Genomic DNA, 26634 nt, shown 5'->3' with positions numbered 1-26634 from the left:
TTTTTTTATCTTATTTTTCCTTCCCTTCCCCTATGTTCCTCTGTTTTGTTTCTTAAATTCCACATATGAGTGAAATTATTTTTCTCTGATTTATTTCACTTAGCATAATACACTCTTGTCCCATCCACATTGTGGCAAATGGCAAGATTTCATTCTTTTTGCTTGACCTGGCTGACTTTTTTAAAAAATTAAAGCAAGTTAAGCTCAGAATTCAAATTGGGAGATATCATTTGACAGCTCCTAGGAGGGATTTGAGAAAGGGGGCCATGCGTGCGGAGAGGGTGTCTTAGTGCTGAAGCACACTTCAGGAAGGCAACAGCAGCCTGACCTGCACTCTCTGACGTCATGGTCACACAACCACTACCGTGAGGGCTGGTGTTGAGCAGTGCGGGAGGTTTTCCCCCTGAGTCATCTACTCATCTGGTGTAGGGCCCTTGTATAGTAATGCTAGTTAACTAACCCCCAGAATATCACATCTACCACCCACCTTCGCTTAGCAGGCTAACTTCTTCGACCACAAATATATTTTTCAGCTGTTTATTCTCTAACCCAACGCTTACATACTTGTTTCCAACAAAGACACACATTGCTACATTCTAATGACTCCACATTTGAAGACCCCTCGACAAGATTGGGGTCACAGATGGTTTTGGTATACAGCTTGAGGTAGGTAATTTTCTGAAGGAGCCAAATTGCTTTGATCGCTAAATAACAATTTGTTTTTAGTGGCAAAATTGGGCGAGGTGAGGCTTGTGCAATTGTGTCCTCGCCCTGACTGCCTACATTTTTAGTAAGTTCATTTCCATCAGCAGAGGCTGTCATGCACCTTGCTGAGCAGTAGTGTGCAGACATACGCCCATAATGGGCGTTTAGAGGAGCAGAGCCATGTCACGAACTTCTTGTCTGAGTGCCAGGAGGGGGCAGGTCAGATAGAGGAGACTTCTGGGCTCACCTGGGAGCTCCAATGGCTCACCCGTGTTGTCCATCCTCAAGCTCCGAAGGGCCTCATGGAAACCACCTCGCTGACTCTTCAGTCTCCACAAAACAGGAGCTCCCAGACAAGACCGGAGGGGGTTCAGGAGAGGGGAATGCACTCAGCTACTTTGCAGCCTTTTTTCAAGTTAATGTTTGCACCATGACCCCTGGCCTATTTCTGATCTGTTGTTACACGTTAGGTAATTAGTATGTGGAGCAGCCCAGTTGACTCACCGAAGTGACTGATAAACCCTCTCTCTTTGCAGTAAGGTGAAGATTTGAATCTACTTTGGGAAGAAAGGTATGTGAAGTCAGTTTAGAGTATTTCAGGCCATGTGGAATGTCTCTTCTGAGAAGATCCTCCTACCTTCCACCTAATAAACACATTTGTCTATTTTGTTTTGTTAAAAAAAAAATGGAAAAAAAAGGTCTTATTTTTACCTTCTAGCATTGTAAGAATCATTGCCCAAACTTAAAGGACCACAAATTCAATTTTTAAAAATTACATAATAGGGGCGCCTGGGTAGCTCGGCTGGTTAAGCATCTGACTCTTAATTTCAGCTCAGGTCTTGATCTCAGGGTCAAGAGTACAAGACCCACATTGGGCTTAAAAAACAAAAACTATATAATAAATAAGGGTCTGTGGAAATGAGATCCGATAGCCATAGAAGTTTCTCCAACTCTAACTTTTTAAAATGCCATGAATCCCAGAGATTTGTGCCACTCAAACCTGTTCAGCAAACTTGAATGAAGTTGACATACCAAAATGTAGGACTTAAGAATTCACTCAAATTAAAAGAATCTGTAACTTAATTGAACTGATGCCCTGAAGTAAGAATCCAGGTGGAGGACTTCTGTTAATCCTGCCTTCAGTAAACCAGCTGTCTGTGACTAGGGAAAAAAGAGCAGGTTTCCTGAGGTGGAGGCATTTCGTAGATGCCCTGGCTTCCGATCTGCCCTGTTCCCTTTCTTCTATATCTGCCTTTTCCTTCACCGTGACTTTCAACCTTCCAGCAAGTCCCCATTCTTCCATTTGTCACCCTTGGATGGCCTTCTGTTTGGCAGCTTGAGTCCACACATTCACAAAAGCACGCCAATAAACTAATGCAGTCCACATTTCTTAGGTATTCAAGCCCAATCTGACTCTAATGTATGTGTCGAGAGGCAGCTCCCCTCCTCGCCAGCTAGGACTCTTGCCCAGCACTCAGACCTCTGTGCCCCTCCAGCATGCATGGCTCCTGCGGAGGGGGGGGGGGTTGTCTCCCCGCCCAGCTGCTTCCAGCCACATGATCCAGGTTAAATGCTGCTGTTTCCATCAAGATGTGCCCCCTACCCTGCATTCCTGCAACTTCCGGGGCATGCCTCACCTTTGCTTTTATTTAAATTATTTGTGCACAAGGTAGCTCCCTCAAAACACAGTAAATGCCTTTAGCGTAGGGAATAGGAGCTGGTACATTTTTCTATTTCCCACTGAACTTACTACAGATAGGAAAACAATATATATATTTTTAAATGAGTGAATTAAGGTTTGAAGAACTTCTCTTTGCTCTATTTAGGTCCAGTCATTGCTCTCCCCCAACAGAACAAAGAAACTAATCTCTTTATAAAATAAAGGAGGAGAGAGGACTAAGACTCCAAATGTTTAACAGGCTCTGAAATTTTCTTTCCTTTTATTTGATATTGGAACTTACTTTTGTCATTATAATGAATTGTATTTTTTAGTATTTCAAATCTTTTTTAATTGTAAAGTCATATAGCTAATTGTAAAACAGTATAACAATATACAAGTACACAGAGTTACCCCTCCCCCAAACCATGTTATTCAGGATCATGGAAGGGAAACCGCATGGTGCCATCCAGTGCCTTGAACAGAGAGCAGTCAGCTGACACAAAGTCACAAAAGGATCAAGCAAGGTGTACAATAAGCTTCATGCTTTCTCCTCTTACATTTGGTGATGTTGCAAATTGGTAACATCTTGATACTTATAAACATCTCAGTACTAATGAGATTCCCTTATAGTATTACAAATAAGTTTCTAAATAAACTCCCTGGCAATTTTCTACCCCAGAAAGAGCACAGACTTCAGGGTTGCTGTAACTCTGTGCTGTCACTGACAGCTGGAGCATGAGTGAAGCCAAAGTGTGTCACCTGGAGCAAAGTTTGGCTGTGGGCGTCAAGAATATGAAAGGTTTGGGCCTTTACCTTACTTGCAAGTCAACTAGTTAGCCTTCCACAATTTCATGGATGTTGGAAGAAGACATGAGACTCCTGGGTCAGAGGCAAAGGACTTTATTACTCATAGCAATAGCAGTAGCTCTTGTGTCAGCAATGTCTTGTGTCAGTTCCCCAAGTCCTGTTCCCAGGGGTGATGTGGAGAGGCCAGGTGGCACTTGCAACTCACAGTGGGTTGCATTGCTGCATGTATTTGGGCATTCACATCTTTTGTAATGGGCAGCGAGCCCATTTCCTCCATCTCCAGATCAAGCCATTATCTCTCTCTCTCAAGGCTGTCCAGCAAACCCGCTCTTTACTCTGGAGGGAGGGTACTATCTCTATCTCCAAAGGCTATTCACTACACAAACACCCTTGAAAACGAGTGAGAACAAAGGCAGTTGTGCCTCTGTTCTGTTTAAGAGATCCATGGAAAATTGCCTCCAAAAAGTAGGCTTCCATTCCTGATGATGCTTTGGGTTAATCAACAAGGATCAGAAACAACAAATGGCAGAAAATTCAAACAAATCAAGTATTTACCATGTGCTCCTTAGTAGGGGAGGCTAGGGTGGTCATAAAATAAATTAAGAAACAAATTAAAAGGGCTCTTTAAAGACATGACAAAGGCTGAAGTCAGATTTATTCAGTCATGTGACCAAGGGTAAGAGAGGTAGGCGAGGGTCAGATCATGTAGAGCAGGAGTTTGGATTTTATTCCAGTGTGGTGAGAAGCCATTTGGAAGTACAGCTATTCAAAGGGGCATCTCCTTATGCTGGCATCCAAGGCTTTGGTTCATCCATGTGAATAATGGGAACATTCAGCCAAAGTCAGTTAAAAACCCAGTTTCCAGGGGTGCCTGGGTGGCTTAGTCGGTTAAGCACCAGACTTTGCCTCAGGTCATGATCTTACAGTTCGTGGGTTCTAGCCCCACATCAGGCTCTGTGCTGACAGCTCGGAGCCTGGAGCCTGCTTCGGATTCTGTGTCTCCCTGTCTCTCTGCCCCTCCCCTGCTCATGCTGCGTGTGTCTCTCTCTGTCTCTCAAAAATGAATAAACGTTAAAATATTAAAAAAAAAAAAAACAGTTTCCAGTGAGTCCTCATGGAAAGGCAGAAAGATGTGACCTCTGCCTGGAAGCAGGTGGTGCCCCCTGTATTTGCAGAATGGGCACCCAGAGAATAACTGTGGGACAGAAGGAATTGAACTGACATCCAATTTGCAAGTCCTGAACCATTGGTTTTTTAATAGTTGATTTTGTCTGGGTTATGGGCCATGCACAGTGCTGGGGGAATGACCCTTTTGTCTCATCAAAGGGAAGTTCTATAGCCTAACATATCAGACCCTCTGGACTCCTATCTCAACCTAGCTGTGCCGCCCCTGACCAGTTACTTAACCTCTCTGAGTCTGTTCTGTCCTCTGAGACGTGAGATAACGACAGAACCTATATCAGAGGGTTGTAATGAGGGTCAGAGGAGTAATGTGAATAGCTCAGCACAGTGCCTGGTGCAAAGTAGGGTTCAACTCATATTTTCAGTCAAGTCAAGAGAATGCAGTGGCGCAAAGATCAAGGTTGCTGGAGAACAAAGTCTGCAAGATGTAAACACAAAGCCAGACTCTGAAGGCCTCCCAGGATTACAGAATGGCTTCATCTGTGATTTCTATCAGGTTTTCCAGGGCTGGTGACTTATGATAGAAAGTGGTAAAGACATAAAAGGTGATAGGGAGCAGAGTGGTATAAAGAAATCGGACTTTGGACCCAGACAGACCTCAGGGTGAAGGCTGGTGTATGCCTGCCTGACTTTAATGACCTCAGTTATTATATTTCCCAAACCTAATTTCCTCATTTATAAAATGGGAGAAACAATTGACAAAACGGACAAATCCTACTTGAGTTTTGAGGATTAAGTGTTAATAAGAAGCAGCTGACACATGGTAGCTATCCAGTAAATAGTAAGTCTTCTGAGAGCTTTTTTTTTTTTTTAATGAAGATTTGCCTTTCTACACAGAATTAAAGCTGAAAAGTTTCTAGAACAACACCTTCACTTCACAGATGGGGAAGCACAAGGTCTCAGTAGGCTGGTCTTAGGGTTCTTGTTCAGCTTCCTGGCCATTGCTTTGCCCGTGTGACCCAGCTTCCCCGAGTGAAGGGAGGCTATCTGAGATCCCCAACTAAGAAACGAGGTGGGGAAACCTAACCCAGCTGGGACTTTTGTCAGCTCTCCAGCAGGGCCTGCGTCAATTAGTTTAATGGACTCTTTTGTGCAGCCCTGGCCAGGGGGCAAGAGGGGACAGTATTTATTTGCTTTTTCCTTTCACTACCTGGGCTTCACCAATGCTCATCCTTATATTGACTTAGAGGCCTTCAGCATTTGGAAATCTATGCTTACCCATCCCTGTTACCGTAACAACGAGGCCCCTAACGGTGCCAGATGCATAATGTCCTACCTTGTTCTTTAATACCCAGGAAAAAAAAATGTGACCACTCTCAGATCTTATACTTTTTCCAAGGGGGAGAAAAAGCCCCCTCTGTTGTTAACATAGTTTTAAAATATCAAAAAAAAAAAAAATTGGGGCACTTGGCTGGCTCAGTCGGTGGAATGTATAACTCTTGATCTCGGGGTTTTGAGTCCCACACTGAGTATAGAGATTACTTAAAAAAAAAATAAAATCATTTAAAAAATCCACCCCCCGGCCCCCTGACCAAATTATCTGGAAGCTGCTGAGCAAGGTACTTACCTACCCTGGCCGTTTGCTTCATGTCTCATCCTTGGCTGCTCTCTACCATGGCCTTCAGGTCTTGTAATACTTATCAAGCGGGCAAAGGACGCCTGGAAATCTGACAATTCTCCCTGTCATCCCTGTACCAAGGGTCCAAGTTCAATGGCAAGAGCTCAATTCTTCATTATACGAATAACTTCACTTTCCTGGGCCCAAAATTTAACAACTTACTGGGGATTCAACACCCTAAACGCATTTTCACATAAATATTCAGTGCCTTTCCACTAACTCTGATTCTATCAGGTGGGCGTGGGCAGGAAAAGTTGCATCATTACTTACAGGAGGAAACCAAACTGGGTAGTGGAACCCAATTTTTTTGTTCTTTTTATGTTTACAAAATCATTTTGGTTGGCATGTTTAGCCAGCAAGAGGCGCTCCGGGAATTATCTGCAAATTGGAGCCTTTTAAATTCTGGAATCTCTTAAAGATAACCCTGACACAGTGATCTCTGTTTTTATATTTCTAGTCTGTTTTCATCCTGTAACTTCCCTTCAGGGAGTCTAAGAAAGCGTGAACTCCAAAAGAACAAAAAATGGACACATATTCTAAGGAAGGTGCCCAAGACAGAATGAGGAAGGAAATGTTTGTTAAAGGTGTGGGTGAGGGTACCAGAGAGTCTGTGTTCCGGCATAGCCTTGATTACATAGATGACCTCTTTAACATCCCTGCTTTGATTCCACCAACAACACAGACCACTCAGAGACGTTGTACACATCACCAGCCTGAAATTGCCATCAGGACTCTAGAGTTAAGTCCTGTCTCCTTCCATTTTCCATCATACTTACTTCCCTGCCTTCCTTCACTGAAAACATTTCTATCACTTTGCTGTCTGTTATGGGAAAACTAGAGAAGTCACAATGCATGTGTGATTTAGTGACGGAGACAACGCATACAAACAGCTAACAGAGAACAAAAATGAGGAGATGCTGGCCAAATTTTGTCTGCCTGCCGAAAGGGGATAGAGCATAAGGTTAGTCACAACACAGCTGGGAAGATTTTCCAGAAAGGGCACCCTTTGGATTGGCTCTTGCAAGACACGAGGAGGTGGATTGTCAGAGAGGTGGCCTTCCTGATAGGGAATGCAATGAAGTGTAAGGGAAGGAATAATCAATTGGGAGTTAGGAGAACTTGGGGTTTGTCCAAGGTCTCTTGATGTGGGATCTATTTGAGGGGGTGGGGTGGCTCAGCGTCCTCAACACCATTTTCCAATGCTAACAATCTCTGATTAGGCTATGATTCTGTGATGGGTCAGGAATACAAGAAGGTAGGAATGAACCTCAGCTGTCAGCCAGCAAACAAACAGGGATCTCAGTCCTGTAACTGCAAGGGAGTGAATTCTGTCAACAACCTGAATGAGCAAGGAAATGGATTTTCCCCTAGAACCTCCAGAAAGGTACACAGGCTACCAACATCTTGGTTTTAATCCTGAGATCCTACCTGACTTCAGGCGGGATCCTACCTGTCTTCTGACCTACAGAACTGCAAGACAATGAATTTGTGTTGTTTTCAGCCACTAAAGTTTGTGGTTATTGCAACAGCAGTAGGAAAATGATGCACTACCTGTAACAGACCAGCTTTGGTCCTCCTCTGGCCATGCCCCTCAGGTGTGAGGAGTCTAAGAGACCAGAGAGAGGTGCCCACCTGAAGCTCCCTTCTGGACCATGCTTCAGTGAGTGGGGCCTTGGAATCTCTGTTCAACAGCCCTGTTCAACTCCTAAGGCTTTGGGCACCTCCCTCTACTTTCTCTCCTCCAGGGGATGGACAGAACCTTAAGAGAACACCTGCTTAGGCCTGTGTTTGGGAGTGGGGTGAGGCCAGAGCTGGGATACTGGGCTACAATGTCCACTCAAGCACAGGTGAGTCCCCTTGATGTGAGGCAGAGTGAGGGTGGGGGACATGTGGGGAGAAAAAGGGGTCAGGAGGAGGGCTAAAGGTTGAGCTGGCTCTCTCTATGCTGCTGTGTTCTGGTGTGGGACTCTGGGAAGGCTGCAGATTTTAAATTCAGATCATGTATTCCAGGTCTTTATGGGGACATATTTCCCATATAGGATAGTAGAACATATCTTCATAGTCTGTTAGCTTGATTTATACTTCTAAATACTTAGACATATGTCTGGGGCCTCCATCTGTGCCCTTGGTCTGTCCCTGCAATGATAGCGGCAGGCCTATTGTCTACCCCATACCCACAGTCATACCCTGCCTCCCATCCCAGGAATCTCCCCATTACCTTGTTTTATTTTCTCCAGAACACCTAATGCTGTCTGAAATTATTTATGTGCCTACTTGTGTCATCACCACTGCCTTTCCCCATTAAAATGTAAACTCCAGGTCTGTCTTACTCAATGCTGTTTAGCCAGTACTCAGATGAAGTAGGTGCTTAATATTTGTGGGATGAGTGGATGGGCAAATGCACTGAGGAGAAGGAGACTTGCAGGGGGGCAGAGGTGTTTCACTGTGTGTGGGGAATTTGGAAATGTGGGTCTTTGTGTAAGCTCTGCCACCAACCCTTCCCCACTCTGGAGAATTGGAATAAGAGTCCCTGTGGCCTCTTTAGGTTTTATGTTTCTAAGATATTCCAGGAAAGGGGGAAACCCTAGTGGTTCCTGGCCAAGAGGCTCCTATTGCTAACTTTATTAATTATCTATTGGTGTCTATCAAATTACCCCAAACTTAGCAGCTTCAAACAACATGCATAGATTATTAAACAGCTTTTGTGGGTCAGGAATCTGGGAGTGGCTTAGCTGGGTGATTCTGATTCAGGATCTTTCATGAAGTTGTGGTTTCATGGGCCTGGGCTGCCATTACCCGAGGGCTCACCCACAAGGCCATTGGCTGGAGGCGTGGGGTCCTTGCTGGCTCTTGGTAACAGGCCTTGGTTGCTGACCATGTGGACTTCTCCAGAAGGTCACTTTAGTGTTTTCATGACAAAGTGACTGGACCCTCTAGAGCAAGTGATCCAAAAAAGGGAGAACAAGAGGAAAACAAATGCTTTTTTTTCCCCTGTGTTGGAAGTGACACACAATCGCTTTTGTCTTATTTGCTGGAAATGAGTCACCAAGTACAACCCATGCTGAAGGACTGGGGGATTAAGGTCTACTTTTTGAAAGAAAGTGTATTTGTGGATATGTTTTTATTTTTAATTTTTTTACTTTAAAAAAAAGTTTATTTTTTGAGAGAATGTGCGTGAGCATGAGCAGGGAAGGGGAAGAGTAAGGGAGAGAGAGAATCCCAAGCAGACTCTGATCTGTCAGCCCGGAGCCTGATGTGGGCCTCTAACCCACAAACTGTGAGATCATGACCTGAGCCGAAATCAAGAGTCAGATGCTTAAACAACTGAGCCAATATGTTTTTTTTTAATTTTATTTTTTATTTTTTAAAATTTACATCCAAATTAGTTAGCATATAGTGCAACAATGATTTCAGGAGTAGATTCCTTAGTGCCCCTTACTCATTTAGCCCATCCCTCCTCCCACAACCCCTCCAGTAACCCTCAGTTTGTTCTCCATACTTATGAGTCTCTTCTGTTTTGTCCCCCTCCCGGATTTTATCTTACTTTTGTTTCCCTTCCCTTATGTTCATCTGTTTTGTCTCTTAAAGTCCTCATTGAGCCGATATGTTTTAAACCATCGTACTGGCCGAGACAGGTATGTCTTACTTCCAGGTCTAACCTTCCTCTCTGCTTTTTTCATCATCACCTCTTGTTTGTCTTGGGCCTTTGAATCTTTCCCTATTTTCTCTTTACATTGCTTCTCCTATTTTCTCTGGCCACAGAAGTACACAGATTGCTGGCATTCTCAGAAGTCCCTTTCACTCCTAGTTGTTATCCCTACGTTCTAGGATGCATCTCCCAAGAGGGTCCCTCCTCCTCCTGCTCTCTCTCTCTCTCTCTCTCTCTCTCTCTTTTAAATTTTATTTATTTATTTTTGAGAGAGAAGAAGAGAGAGCTCGTAAGTGAGGATGGGGCAGAGGGAGAGAGAGAATCCCAAGCAGGATTTGCGCTGTCAGCATCAGAGCCTGACACGGGCTTGAACCCATGAAATGCGAGATCATGACCTGAGCCCACATCAAGAGTTGGATGCTCAACCAATTGATCCACCCAGGCATCCCCCCTCTTTTTTTAAAGTTTATCTATTTGTTTTGAGAGAGAGCACACATGCATGAGTGGAGGAGGGACACAGAGAGAGAGAGAAAATAAAAAATCCCAAGCAGGCTCCACACTGTCAGCCTGGAGCCCGGCATGGGGCTCAAACCCACAAACCTTGAGATCATAACCCAAGCTGAAACCAAGAGTCAGATGCTTAACCAACTGAGCCACCTAGGTGCCCCAGCCCCCTGCTCTTTTGGTCTCACTCCTCCTGCCTTCCTCTCTGAACATGGGCATTCCCTGATACCCTCTTGTTTCAAATTGACCTGTTTCCAGGGTACCCAGTCCCATCTTTCCTGCTCAGCATGCCCAGACCCATGCTAGTACACCAGGGCTCTGAGTATGTTACTCTCCCTGCTCAGAAACTTTTAAGAGCTTCCCTTGGTTTCAGACATAGGAATGGACTTTTCAGCTCAGCATCACTAGTCTCACAGTATGTGAGGTTATGGTGCTTTGATGTTTAACCTGCAAGGGGCTTGAAATCCCAAGATCTGAGGTGAAATCCTACATGTGTCACTTACTCCTGATGTGACCCTGGGCAAGTTGCTTCACTTGAATAAGCCTGTGTTTTCTTGTCTCCTAAAGCAAAACAGCATTATTTCCAATCAAGTATCTTGATTATTAAATTAAATAATATATATGAAGTATTTGTTCACATTAAATCATAAGCTACACTGTAGCTGCTATCATTATTATCCCATATAAAGGCGCTTAGCAAAAAGTGCATGGCACAAAGTAAGTGCTCAACAAATCAGTGCTTTCCCAAGGCGTTACTTGAGTGTGTCCTGCTGGTGTTACTGTTATTTTAAAATGATTTGTTCCAGTTGCTTTTCATTTATAACAAGTGACAGGACTTCCAGATGTATATGTTAATGCATTTACTTTATATCTGAGATTGGCAAACTTTTTCTTTCTGTATAGGGCCAGAGAGTAAACATTTTAGACTAGGTCATGTATGGTCTATGTCACAACTATTCAACTCCATTGTCACAGCACAAAAGCAGCCATAGACCATGTGTAAATAAATGGGCACGGCTGTGTCCCAAAAAAACCCTTTATCATTGGGCACTAAAATCTGGATTTCATATAGTTTTCACAGGTCATGTAATATTATTCTTCTTTTGATTTTTTTCTCAACCATTTAGAAATATAAAAACTATTCTTAGCTGGTGGGCTATACAAAAACAGACGGTGGGGTAGTTGGTCTGTGGGGCCATTTTTGACCCCTGATACAGTGTTCACTATATTTACATAGGGGTGCCTGGCTGGCTCAGTTGGTAAAGCATGTGACTCTTGACCTTGGGGTTGTGGGTTTGAGCCCCATGTTGGGTGTAGACATTACTTAAAGATAAAATCTTAAAAAAATTTACATAACACAGTGAGCTGATAAGGAATGATGTGAAGTAGAGTACAGATGATATGTGGATCTGGAGAATATTCAGACAGTGGTACAGGAATAATCTAAGTTGTGGCAACACATCAACAAGTGTTCAGCCCATAAAGCTGAACAATCTGGTTCAAAGCCGTCCATCTGTACTTCTTTGAGGGCCCAGCCAAACTGGGCTTCTATTTGCCCAAGCACACCTTGCACACGTCCCAGTCTCTTGGTATGGAATACCCTCTCTGAGTTGGTTTTACTCACAATACTTCTGACACCAAATGTGTGGGATTTTTCCACTGGAAAAACCATTCCTGGCTTTAGGAGACAAGAAAACACAGGCTTATTCAAGTGAAGCAACTTGCCCAGGGTCACATCAGGAGTAAGTGACACATGTAGGATTTCACCTCAGATCTTGGGATTTCAAGCCCCTTGCAGGTTAAACATCAAAGCACCATAACCTCACATACTGTGAGACCAGTGATGCTGAGCTGGTCTGATACCAACTGGATGTCCCACAACTCAATTCAATTCTGACACTAACTCCCTGGAGCCAGCATCAGATTTCATAGGTTTAAGGGCTCAGTTCCACAAGGATGCCCCCAATTCAGATACCAGTTGCAAGGAATGGGTACCAAGGTACCCACACTTCTGTCTGACTCGGCTGAGAAGTCATGGCTTCCCACAACCCCTCCTTTCAGGTTCAGTAATCTGCTCAGATGGTTCACAAAAGTCAGGAAAGTGCTGTGCTCACCATTCCCGGTTTACTATAAAAGATATTATAAAGGATACAAAAGAACAGACAGATGGAGAGGTACACCGAGTGAGGAATGGAAGGGTCTGGAACACAGGTGCTTCTGTCAGGGACAAGGACCAAATACAAATCTTTTATATTTCTTTTTATATATTTATTTGTATATCATGATGTCACACCTTCCCATTAGGCTCACTAAAATCACATCCTTTAAAGGCTATATTAAATGCCACCTCTGTCAAAAACCTGCCAGTGATTCCTTCCTACCCCCTACAAATGCTATGTTCCCTTCTCTTCATGCCCTTTTCTCTCAGCAACAGCTTGTTGGCACCTCCATTATTGTATTATAGTTATTTGGTTATTTATCTTACTTAAAATCAAGGTTCTTGCAGTCTGGGACCTTGTCTAGCTAGGATCCCACAGTGCCTGGCACACAGCATGCACTCAGAAAGCATTTCTTGAGTTTTGTTTCCTTGAATTGAAAATGGGCTTTGACATTATTGTGGCCCCTGTGTAACTGACATAATGGAGTGAAAGAGATTAGCTAGTCAAAAATATAGTAAATAGAGCAGGCCTGGTGGGAGGCTGAGGAGGGGAAAGGCCTTTGGAACATGGAGCTAACAGAGAGTCTGGCTCGCTCTGCAAGATGGCATGGCTGGTCTATGTTATTGAGACCTTAGGCAGGAAACGGGTCTGAACAGAGAGAAAAAGTAGGGCTTCCTAGAGCTTCCCACGCATCTGAGAGGCTAAGCAAAGAGCACAGTGAAATTCAGCGGCTGGCTCCCTCTGGGCCTCAAGAGAGCTGAGGTCTGAGAAGGCCTCATGATACGCATCATGCCCCAGTTCCGCGGAGTGAATCAGTCTCTGAAGCAATTGGCAATCAGCCTTAATCACGAGCCACATCTCGCAGGTTCGGTACAGACGAGCTTTGTCATTTCTCTGAGGGAATCACTGCCATTTCTCTTCCAGGCTCAGAGCAGTTCTCCCTGCCCCATCTAGGCCTGATGAGATGGCAATTTAAACCGCTCCGATTACCAGGTTTCATTAGGTAAGAAGGACCGATTAAGCAACAGTGGCCCAAATAACCTTAGGGGTACAGACACTTTTTCAAAGCCAGCGGAAGTCTTGCCAAATTAAAGGATGTCAGGATGAGATACTATGAATATCAGTTTCCTTCTCTTTGGCAGTGGAGAGGATTAATTAAATGCTTGTGAAGTGCTTTGAAAGTTTAAGCTGTTAAGAATTATTGTTCTGTGTAATAGGGAAAAAATAGAATTCTTGGCTCATTAAAGCTGTAATGTTGTAAGCCTGAGTGCTTTTCTCAGGATATCTTTGAGAGCTACATTTTTATTAAAAGAAATAAAGAACAAAGAAAAGAAATGTCTATGAATACACATATACACCTGGAAAGTCAGCCGGGTTTATCAATGTTTCTGTTGATTAAGGGGTGAACAGCAAGAAGCTGTTTCTTACTGACTACCAAAGAGACAGTTATGAAGAATCAATTGTTCAAATGTGTAGGGACAGTCGTGCTAAAATATTAGCAGGCAGGCATTTGCTTTCTCTTGAGGGACTAAAAGGCTGTGAGATTCCCTGCATGTAAACATGCAGCTCAATGAGCTTTGATGGCCTCTTCAGTCCTAACGTCCTGACTAAACCAGGAAGACATCCTTCTGCCTTCACTTTGTTGGCTGATTTGCCCTGGGACGGTTTTTGCTTTGTATCCAGATGTTCTGTGATATTTGAAAGGGTGCCATCCTAGTGGGCTGTCACTTCTGTTTCCATCTTTGTTGACTGAGGGCTTATACTTCCTTTTGTGTCTGTGCTAGCTTCCTAGTGCTGCTGGAGCAAATTACTATAAACTCAGTGGCTTAAAACAACACAAATGTATCTTCTTACGGTTCTGGAGGTCCAGAAGTCTAAAATCAGTCTCACTGGGCTAATGCCAAGGTGTCTGCAGGGCTGGTTGCTTCTGGAGACTCCTGGGGAGAGTCTGTTTCCTTGCCTTTTCAGCTTTCTGGACTCCACCTGCTTTTCCTGCTCAAGGCTCTTTCCTGCCACCACTCTGATCTCTGCTTCTGTCCTCACATGTCCTTCTCTCTGACTCTCTTCCTCCCATCTTTCCTGATTAAAGACCCTTGTGATTACAAGGGACAGTCCAGGATGATTTCCTCATCTCAAGATCCTTAACCCCATCTGCAGAGTCCTTTTTGCCCTGTAAGGGGACATAGTCACAGTGCTGGAGATTACTTGTGGGTGTTTGGGGGGCCATTATTCTGTCTGCCACAGTGCCCATCCCCTTGCCCCTTTCTGTTGTGTTCTCTCTACCCCAGCCAGGCCTTGCCTTAAATGTTTTACATGGATTAACTCATCTAATATTCACAACTACCCTGGAACAGAGGTCTCTTACTATAGATGAGGAAACGAAGGCAACAAGTTTAAATTACTTGTCGAGGGTCACTAATTTAGTACTCAAGTCTAGAATTCACAGACTTTGGACCCACATTGGGCTCCACGCTGGGCATGAAGCCTGCTTGGGATTCTCTCTCTCTCTCTCTCTCTCTCTCTCTCTCTCTCTCAATCTCTCTCTGTCCCTCCCTCTCTCTCTCTCTTTCCCCCACCCCTTTTGCCCCTCCCCTGCTCATGCTCATGCTCTCTCTCAAAAACAAACAAAAAACTAAACTCACAGACTTTGTCTTTAAAGACTTTTTGTTGTCTTTATTGTCTTTAATTATAAAAGCAACACAATTCAGGTGATTAAAAATAATTCAAATGAAAGTCATTGTCCCTCTCCTTCACTGGGTCTTTATCTGGAACCCCCTTTCCTAGTGGCCATCTGCAACTTCAGTGTTTCTGGTAGTCACCACTACACCCTACCAGTTACACACATTCCTTAATTCTTTTTAAGCTTATTTTTGAGAGAGAGAGAGAGAGAGCATGTGGGGAAGGGGCAGAGAGAGAGAGAGAGAGAGAGAGATTGAGGATCTGAAGCAGGCTCCACAATGAGAGCAGAAAGCCCAACACAGGACTTGAACTCACAAACCTTAAGATCATGACCTGAGCCAAAATCAGATCCTTAACCGACTGAGCCACCCAATTCTCTCTTTACGCCTTAATTTTTTAATTAATATAGATAGTTGTATGCAGTTGTCCAGATAATATACCATAAACTTTTATTAATTCTAAAATTATTAAAATGCAAATCCTGAACTTGAAAATAATTCATGTGTAAACCCTTACAGATCAGCACAACTTAGTTGGAACACACAGGCACGGAGCAAAGAGCAAAGCCTTTGGAGTCCAGTGGACTTGAATGTTAACTTTCACTCCACCGCTTACTAGTATGTGTCCTTGGAAAAATCACCCTTTCTTGAGTTTCAGTTTCCTCATCCTGAAATGCACCCTTCCTACATATTCCTAATTTTAAATTAAGTAGTGTGTAAATTTAAGCATGTTAGGAGTTCAACAAATGCTAGTTCTTCTAAGAAAGAAGGAAAAGATATCTGCTAATAATGAGTGAAAGCATGGACAAGAAAAACAGTAAATAGATTCCATCTACAACCAGTTTTTAATCACATGGTTCTTGTCTAATAGTCTTCATTTGCTTAACGAAAACTTTGAGGGCCCTGTGCTAGGCACTGCGTTCTTAATGGGGACACAGTGGTGAATGTGTCCTGTCCCTGCCTTTACTCCTTAGCACATAACAGGAAATCAACATATAATTTTTTAAAAGGGCTAAATCTTGATTATAAAGAAAAGATTTGGATCGTTGGAAATGACTATGTGTGTACTGGGGGTGGGGGGAGCAGTGAGGGTGGGCAGGATTTATAGCAAAAGCCTCAGGACGTATACTAGCTGCATTTCAATGATTTAAAGACTGACCTTTGGAAAATAATTGTTAATATCATGTTCTCCCACAGACCACCAGGTGCATATAGGCCTGCAAGATTTTCTAGCTTCTTGCAAAATTTATTGACTAGCTTGTAATCTTTTTCCTGAAGAAATAGATTAGATGCAAGGAGAAAGAAGTTGTGGGCTAATTCATTTTCTGATCATTTGGGCTTTCTGGAAGTTTCTACAGTTAGTCCCGGTCACCTTTTTAGACATTCATGGTGTATCTCCAATTTCTTCTCTACCATGTTTGGCAGAATTTGTTTTGGATGCTGTTTAATACAGTCACTAACCCCAGACAGAGAATGACTTGCAACAGGTGTGTCTGATAAAGAAAACATTGTTTCTGCTCTGCTTCAGGCATGTCTGACATGTTGGGGACCTGCTTTCCTTTGCAAAGCTGATAGGAATCTATTTGGGAGGGAGGAGTGCCTCCCAGTTTCAGGCCAGAAAGCCTCTCCGTTTGGCTAGCAGCAGAGTTAAGCTTGGAAGGAAATGCTAACATGTCTTCAGAGCTATCCTGAAGGAGCTAAGCTGAATGATAAATGGGTATTGATGGTCTAACATAAGAGGAGTTAGCAGTCATTTCCTGGGCAGGAGTTCTCTATGACTGCCTGGAAGCAAACAGGCCATCAGTGATTACAGAGTGATGGGTTTGGTCGTGTGAACTGGTCCATAGTAAAACAACTGTATTGACAACTTTGACATTATCTGAGATTGTGTATAATCCATGCAAAGGACAATTTGCTTTGACTACAGGACAGCCTGTGTGCCTTGATATTAATGCATTCACCAAATTAGTCAGTGAACTAGTAGAGGCTTGATGGAAGAGAAATTTGAAATATGGGCCTTCTAAAAATTCAGGGATTGCAGAGACCTATTCAGAAATCCACTAATTAGAGCAGCACCATGCAAGGACTAAACAAAAGCAGGATTTGTGCTTTGGGAAAAGGGCAGTGGTGACTGGGGGGAGGGAGAGCTATGCTAAGAGAGACTAAGGCTTTGAGCTTTTGGGAGCATTTGGAAAGTTACTATAGCATTGTATTGTATTGGAGGGATGATATGGAGTATATCTGAGTATAACATATAACATAACACAAAATATTTGTAATTTGACTATATATAATTTGAACTCATGTTTCTTAAATTAAGTACACTGGTATGCCCAAAGATCTGGCTAGACAGATGTGTCCAAGTGCTTTTAATTAATAGAACCGTTTAAAAATAGTCATGTAAGGGAATGTGGGGTGAGGAAGAATGTGTGTGTATGTGTGTATTTTTAGAGAATTCCCATGTGAAAGAAATAATGATAGCTAATGGTGAACACGATTCAGTTGTTAAAAATCATGGACCAATGTAGTAAAACACTTTCTACTTATTCTACTTTCTCCTACTTCATCTCTTGGGTAGAATCTCACCAGGCATCATGAAAAGAACAATTGTCTTTGAGAAGATGCCAGTGAGTTGGTATCTGACCCATATTAAATATCAGGTTATTATGATCCTATTTAAGATCCCAAAGTGTAGATGTGTCATCAGTGTCTTCTTTATTCATAAGTAGGAAAGAGGAAAGTCAAGTTGCTTAGTATCACCAGAGCAGTTACTAGGGGTCAGCTACAGGCCTAGCACTGTATGTTTCATTGGAGTAGATGGAATTACCATTTGATGTGATTTGAGGGGAACAGGATGTCTCCCTACCTTGAAATATTTTCCCTGCATGGCCTGAAAATATTTAGCACTCATCCTGAAATACTATCAAGTAGAGCACTAGTGGGGTTGGCTTTACAGTTTACAAAATGATTTTCTACAGATTAGATGTCCTGGAAGGAGAGTTGTCTTTTTTTATTTTTTATTTACTTTTTAAAAATTTTGATATTGTAAGTAGACTTCATGTCCATTGCGGGGGCCCAACATGGGATTTGAACTCATGACCCAAGATCAAGACCTGAGCTGAGATCAAGACCTGAGCTGAGATCAAGAGTCGGAAGCTTGACCAACTGAGGCATCCAGGCACCCCTACAGTTGTCTTTTTATTCAGAAAAGGATGCCTAATTACTTCACAATTGGGCTATTTTCCTTCAAATGTTTAACATTGATAGTAGTGATGTTTGTATCTCACCTATCAGCTATTCATACCTCCAATAGGAATGAACTAAATCAGACGGAGCCCCTCCTAGAGCTGGTTAAGATTAGTACAGATGAAATTAATCAAATGAGATTAGTTTTGCATAACCAGGAAGCTGGAGAAGGAAGAAGTAATTTTGGCTCTTCTAGCTGAGAGCAGACACGATCAAAGCCAAGGAAAGCAAGTGCTAGAATTCCAGGGGCAGAGTTGCTTCTGAGTAGCTGAGGTAAAAGTTCCAACCCTTTGAGATTGCTGTGTGGTGTCTCCAGGGAACGCTTTGTCCTGGGAACCCCTGTGGCTTAAAAGAGTCCACCAGCTAATAAGGTGACTTCTCTCCTGTCAGCAGTGGGCCAGGTGAGACTGCTATTTTCAGATGTACAAAATGCTGTTGGATAGGAGACTGGTCAGGGACATAAGGGGGCCAAAATTTGATTTTGGCAAAGCTGGGTGTGTGGAACTTTGGCAAGTTTCATATTGGCAAGTTTTCTTTGGTTAATGCCCATTACACTGTTAGCACAGGCCAAGAGGTCCTGAGGAGCAATTCCCCAGTGTTGCTCCTCCCCCTTAGGGCCAGAAAGTGACTGCTTGCATCCTTTACAAACCAGTATGAAGCCACGTGACTATTCCCAACACATCACCTGTGAAAATGAAAAACTTACCTCCAAGCTGCAGTGAAACTGAACTCTGTTGACCTTATAACAACTCCCCACCTCCAAAAAAATGTGAGAGGAAACTGCAGTTTAAATAATGTAAAATTATATTTTGTGTAAGTAATGTTGGGCATCTATACGTACATATCTGGTATGGGATTGTATTAACAGACAGTGTAGGCTAATTTATGGGCAATTGAAAGGATTTTTAAGGGTTATTTTGATTACATATATTTTTCTTTATGGGTGGAATTTAGAACCTAATCCCAATAAGAAATGACACCTTGGCTCTTGGCTCTTCCTCACATCCTATCCTCCCCTAAATCCAACTGATGTCACTCCAGATCCAACTGTCTCTTGAACACCCTCCTGAACATGTTCTTTGCCATCTTTTGTTTCAGGCCTTCGTTTCTTTCTTAGACAGATGTGTTCTCCCTGGTCAGCCTTCACTCATTTTGGCCAATCTCCTTAGTTGAGCCCTACATCCCTATCATGTTCAGTTCTGGACATACCATTCTTTTTTGTGATTATGGCTTCCCATATGTTACCCTAGCTTGGAAGGCCTTTTCCATCTTCCTCTGGACAACTCTTACCCTTTAGCCAAAGCCCAGTTCCAACTTTATCCCTCAGTAAATCCTTTCTTGGCCTCACCAGTCTGAGAAGTATTGTCTATTACATAATTTGGATACCTTGACCCACAAAGCCAAGATCTGTCCTGATCTCACTGACTTCAGCATTGTCTATACCACATACCCATGACTTGTGCCCTCTCAGTCCCTTCTCCATCCCTCCAAGGGAAAAAAAAAAAACCCCACAGTGGAGATTGTTTTTCAGTTCCTGCAACTGGACAGGCTTCTTAGCATGCAAGGCTTTCTGCTGAAATGCTTTTCTCCTTTTCAAGTCTTCCAGTTACCCCACAATGTGGTTAATTCCTTCTAAAACTTCTGTTCTAACTCAATCACCTATCCTATATTATCTATCTGGCCTGTTATGTATCTTCTTGGCATCAGATACCTTTTTATTTCTTTTGTAACATTTTCCACAGTCCTAGTGATATATTTGTGAGATTAATATTTGTGTACCTCATTAGATTGTATGCACTCCATGAATGCAGGGCTACTGTCTCTATTCTCAGAACTATTCCATTGCATCTGTCATTGATGGAATGAATGATTGAAGAATAAATGAGTTAATGTCTTCCTGACTAGGTAAGCTCCATGCATGTCCAAGCACAGTGTATGACAGAACATATTAGAATCACTATGTAAATACTTATTGTTGAATAAGTGAATGATATAACATATCAATAACTGCACATAACTCAACCAAAGTTCTTCATCTGACTTTTGGGCTTTGGGGACAAGCATAACAGAAGTATATTAGTATTATAGCTTGCAGCTAAGAACATGTGGTCTTTTACTTTCCCAACCTCAAGAAACACTGGATGTGATAATGGTTCCATAGAAAGAGAGCAGCCACAATAAGTATTAGGTTGAAAACAGAAGTAGAGGTATCAACACACAACAGTCTACAAATTTGTTGAGGGAAGCCAGAAATTAGCAGCTTGCACCAGTACCTAAAATAACTGTGTCTTTGGCTTTCGATCTGAAACTTTCAGTTTGTTCTCAGTAAAGTGATTGCATAAAAACTTACCATTCCCAAAGCTTTCCTATTGGTGAGGAGTTTGGAGATAATGGGGAGACTACTCCCTGGATATTTTCTAATACCCCATGTAAAAAGTACCTTCTTAGTTTTCGTATAGAATAGTATTTTTATGGAGCATCTTACATGGAAACCCAGTTTGTAAATGTCTCGGACACTGGCGTTTGCTCAGATATATGCATTGTACCCATCAAAGAACTGTTAATGACTTTTCATTTTTTATTTGAAAAGAAATGCAGTCCCATGAGTGGGACTTCCAGATGAGGAGACACATGGGGAAAGGCGTGCTTTCCACACTACCCACTTTTCAGCTAAAATAAGCCTTTGAAACTCATCCGGGTTTTGCTGAAGAGCTGCTCAAACCAAAGGGAGGGGCTTGGACTTCTTGTTTAGGGGTGGGGTCCCGGTCGGTGGGCGCCGCAGCCGGCTTCTTTTCCTTTGGCAAAGAGTGGAGTTGGGAAGGGTCGGTGGAGGCACTGCGTGAAACCAGCAAACCCGACAGGAGGGGCGGTAAATAGGGGCGAGGGTGCGGGACTACCCCTTGGGCCGCGCGCGAAACAAAGCCCCGCGGGGGACGCTCGACCACGCGGCAGGCAAGCGCTAGCTTCCTCCGGGCGGAGACGGTTGCGGGCGAGAGCGTGACGTGCCCGCGTTTGTCGGGCGCGAGCTGTTAGTAGCAGCAACGGCAACCGAGCAGCCAGAGCGCCAACCGCCACCCTCGGAGACCCGCACCACGATGCCCACGCAGCTCGCCGCCGGCCGGACGAGTGCCTCTGCGCCTGCGCGCCCGCGGGAAGCCCCGCCCCCTCCGGGCTGCCGGCGCGCGGGGCCGCGCCTCCTCATGGCGGCCGCCGCAGTGTGTGGTATTTAGCGGGGGCGCGCGGCGGGCTCGAGGACGCGCGAAACGACGGCGGCGGCGGCGGCGGCCAGGGGGGAGCCGGGACAGCCGTTGCGGGGCGCGCTCTCGAGCGGCGGCGGCGGCCCAGGGTGTCCCGTCGGTGCCGGCACGGGGAAGAGGCGGTGGCACTGCCCGCGGTGGCGGGAGTTCGCAGCAGCGACGGAGCGCGTTTGAGCCAGGACCGGGGTCCGAGGCGCGCTCTCCGCCCACAGGTAAGTGGGGCCCGGCCTGGAGGGAGGAGCCGGCCGCGAGGGGCTCTCCGGGAGGAGGACTCCCAGGCCCGGTAATGGCGGCGGGCGGGAAGGGCGGCGGGGCCGGGTCGCGCCACTCGGGCGGGGGCGCGGGTAGCCCCTGGCGCCGGGCGCCTTTGTCTCGGCCAGAGCCCGGCCGCTCGGCCGAGCGCCGCCCCCCGCCCCTCCCCTCCTCTGCTCGGCCCAGCCCGCCGTCGCGAGCCGGCTCGCCCCCGCCCCCGGCGCCCCGGGCCCGGCAGGCCCGCGGTGGGGGTCGGCCCCGCGCGGTCGGGCGAGGGCGGGGAAGGGCCTCCTGGCCGCCCGGCCCGGCCCCCCTGCTCCCGGGAGGCGGGCCTGGTGGGGGGAGGCGCCGGGCGCTCCCCGCGCCCCGGTGCCGGCCTTTGTTGTCAAGGGTCCCGGGGTGTGCGGCCAACATGGCGGAGGTCAGCTGAGTGCGGGCAGTGGCCGGCCCTTCGCTCCGGCCCCTCCCGGTGCCGCTCTGGGCCCGGGGGCCGGCCGGGGCGACTTGGCCGTCCTTGGCCTCCTCTGCCTGCCCGCGACCCCGGGAGCGGCCGTCCCCAATGGCGCTGCGTTCTTGCTCCCGCTCCCGGCCTGAGCCTTCATTGTGCGGTGGGAAGAATGCAGCCTCCTCCCTTGTTTATGTCTTTAGAGAGGAGATCGCGTGAACGGCTTGCCAGGGAAGCCCTAGTTTTTATTGTAAACCTTGGTTTTCCTAGGCTTCATTTTTCGGGTAGTTTGGGGGCCTTTCTTGAGTCTCTGAGATTATAACTTAGGAATGTGGGAAACCTGGGCCACAGTGTTGCGTAGGTTTTTCTTTTCTCCATTCCTGGAAAGATTCAGAATTTGTTTGCTCTGACATCCAGAGAAGTCCCAGTTTGTGTGTTCAGAAAATCAGATTGTGTAGCTGATTTGTCAAAGTCACAGAAGCCGTGAGTCTGGATATAGGGCAGCGATCAGACTGCCTGTTCTAGCAGTTGAACATTTACCATTTCCAGATAAGCGGCTGTCAAGGGTAAATTGTTAACTCTTTAAAGCAGTTGAATGTTGGGAGCACAGACTCTGAAGTCGTACTGCCAGCTTTGGTTCCATCCTGTCCCACCCGTTTGTGACCTTGGGCAAGATGCTTAACCTCTCTGTGCTTGATTTTCCTTATCTGCAAAATGGGTGTTATGACAGTACGTACGTCCAGTAGGATTGTTGGGAGAGTTGATAAGATGATAATAGGTGAAGGGCTTAGAGCAGTGGGGTTAGTGGTTAATAAATGTTTGCTGCTTGGGCTCTTGTTCTTTAATAATTAATGAGTTCATTTTGGCATGATGGATATGTTGGAAGTACACAGACCAAAATATGTGAGCTCACATTGTACGTTGTTAGTGCTTTGGTTTTTATTTTACTGCCTTTTTTTAGTTAACCAAAATGAACAGAGGTTTAGATAGTAAATTGACAGGCACTCTGAGATAGTGGCATTTGGAAATTTATATAGTAAGGAATTTGGATAGGTCTTGTGTGGTCTGGAATTATAAAAAAAAAAAAAAGTGCTTAAGTGAGGTTTCCTTTTAGCACTTTCACATTTATGGATCAGTTCACTTCCAAGGGCTTGTGTTAACTAACTTGGAAGAGTGGAATAACGAATCCTTTTGAATGTTAGGTGTCTATGGTGTTACCACCCCTTTTAGACATAAGGGAAGAGCAAAGGGTAGTATGGTTATAAATGTAATGGTCTGGGGGCGCCTGGGTGGCTCAGTTAAGTGTCCGACTTCGGCTCAGGTCATGATCTCAAGGTTCATGAGTTCCAGCCCCGTGTCGGGCTCTGTGCCAACAGCTCAGCCTGCTTCAGATTCAGTGTCTCCCTCTCTCTCTGCCCCTCCCCTGCTCACTCTCTGTCTCTCTCAAAAATAAATAAAGATTTAAAAAAATTTTTTTAAAAATGTAATGGTCTGGTAATTTTATCAGGGAAATATTGGTTCAAATTGTGGAGGAGAGAATATTGGTAGCTGTTAGAAGAACTTTATGATAAGTACGTTTTGAGACTTAAAAGTGGATTATACAAATTGTGTAATTTTTCATTCTGGAAATTACAGAAACTTGTGATTTGGAATGGTTAAGTGGCAACCCTAAAGTTAGTTTAGCCAAAATCTTTTCTTAGGTATATTATAGAATTGGTTCAGGGGCCCCCTGTTGGGATCTTTTCAGCATAATTTAGTAACATTTATTAATATTTCAAACTGAAGTACAGTATAATTAATAATGTTGAACTTTTCAGGATAAGTAGTACACAAACTACAAATTCAGAAACAAACTTAATTCACTTTGTTCATTCTGAGCTTTGGGAAGCTCTTACAAACCTGATGTAGAGCAATATTCTTTAATTTCTGTAATTATATTATAATTAGGCTAAAGTTAATTGATATTACAAAGGAAATATTTAGCCAAGACAGCAGTGACATAATGTGAAGACTAGGATTTTATTTTCAGTATATACGGTGTTCTGAAAACAAGTCTTACATAACCCTGCAAAGTGACCCCTTAAATTGTGTTTTAAAGCTTTGATTTATTCAGTTTCCAAAAGATTGGAGGTTTTTCTTTTTTTGCTTAAAGAGATGTTACGGACTTTTGGTTATGATTATGGAATTTCTGTACACATGTTGTAAATGTGTAAATTCTGAATATTTTTGATATACAACACCTTACAAATAATATATGAAAGCCTCAGACTTCCCATCCCACCCTGCCTCCCTTCTTCCCCGCAAAACCAACTGGAGTTATTTTTTTCACTTTATAATAGTATGATCCTTAATCATTTCTTTTAAATAGTGTTTTTTCTAATGCCCTTTAAATTATTTGGTTTTCCATGGCTGTGGCTATAGTTATTAGAGCACCTGATGCATAAGGGCAAAATTGTGTTTTGTATTCCTATCTCCTCAGTGCCTAACACTCAATACTTGTTTCCTGACCTACTCCTATCTATAATGCTGATAACCCATGTATTATCCTCTTGCCTGCAGGTAATTTTTTTTAATGAATTTTTTTTTAGAGCAGTTTTGCGTTCAGAGCAAAATTGAATAGAAGGTACAGAGATTTCCCATATTCACCCAGCCCCAGTGATATCCTTCCCCATTATCAACATCCACCACCAGAATGGTATATTTGTTACAATATGATCTACCTACATTGACACATCATTATCACCCAAAGTCCATGGTTCAGTCTTGGTGTTCTGTATTAGGAGTTTTGACAGATGTATACTGAGTGCTGTGTATTCACCACTGTAGTGTACAGAAGAACAGTTTCTTTGCCCTAAAAATCCTCTCTGCTCCACCCACTCATTCATCCCTCCTCCAAGCTGATCTTTTTACTGACTCCATAGTTTTGCCTTTTCCAGAATGTTGTATAATTGGAATCATACAGCATGTAGCCTTTTCAGATTGGCTTCTTTCACTTGGTAGGATGCATTGAAGGTTCTTCCATGTCTTTTCATGGCTTGATAGCTCAGTTCTTTTTAGCACTAAATAATATTCACTGTCTGGTTGTACCACTTTATCCATTCACCTACCAGAGGACAACATCTTGGTTGATTGCAGATTTTGGCATTTATGAATAAAGCTGCTATAAACACCCTGTCAACTCCTTTGGGTAAATAGTAAGCCACAGGATTGCTGAATCTTATGGTAAGAGTATGTTTAGTTTTGTAAGAAACCTCCAAAGTGCCTTTTATAGTTGCATTTCCACCAGCAGTGAATGAGAGTTCCTGTTGCTCCATATGCCCACCAGCATTTGGCGGTGTTGGTGTTCTGCATTTTGGCTGTTCTAGATGTGTAGTGGTATCATCTTGTTCTGATTTGCATTTCCCTGATGACCGGTGATGTGGAGCGCCTTTTCATATGCCCATTTGCCATCTGTATATCTTTGGTTAGGTGTCTCTTAAGGTATTTGGCCCGTTTTTAGTTGGGGTTGTTATTGGTTGGGGTTGTTTATTGTTGAGTTTCAAGAGTTCTTTGTGTATTTTGGGTAACAGTCCTTTATCAGATAAATCTTTTACAAATATTTTCTCCTAATCTGCGGTTTTTCTTCCTATTCTCTTGACAGTGTCTTTCCCTTCAGGTCATTTTCCACTTTTATGTACCAAGGTATACTTAAAATTTACATGTCGAAAAGTAAAACCTTTATTATTTCCAACTGTCCAGGGCTCTTACCCCCTATATTCGGTTAGTCTTAAGGTCCTGACTTTTCTGCCATCTGGTTATCTCAAATATGGCATTGCTTCTCTCACTCATTTTCACATTTGCATTCAAGTCTTCTACCTTGCACGTGGTCTGTCTGCATTTGGTCTTTGCCTGTTCCCTTCAGTTCTTCCTATTGTAGTTTAAGAGAGCTTTCTAATGTAGGTGACTTACAAGAACTTCAGTATAAAGTCCAGAATTCCTTGATGGATGATAGTCAGTACACAGCCTTTCCTGAGTTTGCTCTGGGTACTTCCCTGCCATTTGCAATTATATACTTATAAGTGCCTATGTGCACCATATTCTCTCTCTCCCTGCTGAAGTGTGTAATCTCAGCCTAGACATCACTTAGCTGAGACACTGTTCCTGGACTTCCCACCCTGAGTTGGGTGTCCTTTCTTTGTGTTCCCATAGCACTCTCTGCTTTGCTCCACTCTAACAAGTATCCCTCTGAACTGTAAGTGTTCTGTACTACTTTGCTCCCCAATAGACTGTAATCTCTGTGAGGACTTGGTCTTCATCACCCTTGTTTGTCTAGAGTTTAGCATTGTTTCTGGCATGTAGTTGGTGCTCAGTAAATATTTATCGCATGACTGATAAACTAATACCTCACACTGTTCTTAAAATGTGCTAGAGCCATATCCTCCAACATTTCCTCTTGCCCTACCTGGTCAAGCTGGATTCTTTTTGTTTCTTGA

General features: G+C 43.9%; 1 protein-coding gene and 1 long non-coding RNA gene across 3 annotated transcripts in view; one reads left to right on the top strand and one right to left on the bottom strand.

Annotated features, from left to right (window-relative positions):
* LOC124511300 (uncharacterized) overlaps positions 1-6134 on the bottom strand; it is a 35233-nt gene extending 29099 nt beyond the window's left edge. Inside the window, exon 1 of the long non-coding RNA XR_006961860.1 lies at positions 5922-6134. This is a non-coding gene — a long non-coding RNA (uncharacterized LOC124511300). The remainder of the gene's footprint in view (positions 1-5921) is intronic.
* A 1559-nt stretch (positions 6135-7693) lies between these two features.
* The window catches only part of SIAH1 (siah E3 ubiquitin protein ligase 1), a 45351-nt gene continuing 26410 nt past the window's right edge, over positions 7694-26634 (top strand). The window contains exon 1 of one of the 2 annotated variants that reach the window (XM_047078364.1): positions 7694-7819. The gene's annotated coding sequence lies outside the window, so the exon portion shown is untranslated. Of the gene's footprint in view, positions 7820-21413; positions 21678-26634 lie in introns of those variants that run through there. The other variant, XM_047078363.1, reaches the window with a different exon arrangement.

The sequence above is a fragment of the Lynx rufus genome, unplaced genomic scaffold, assembly GCF_022079265.1.
Source record: "Lynx rufus isolate CCGP_SWC_20201006 ecotype Redwood Valley unplaced genomic scaffold, mLynRuf1.p SCAF_16, whole genome shotgun sequence".
NCBI lineage: Eukaryota > Metazoa > Chordata > Mammalia > Carnivora > Felidae > Lynx > Lynx rufus.
This window is presented reverse-complemented; position numbering and strand designations above follow the sequence as displayed.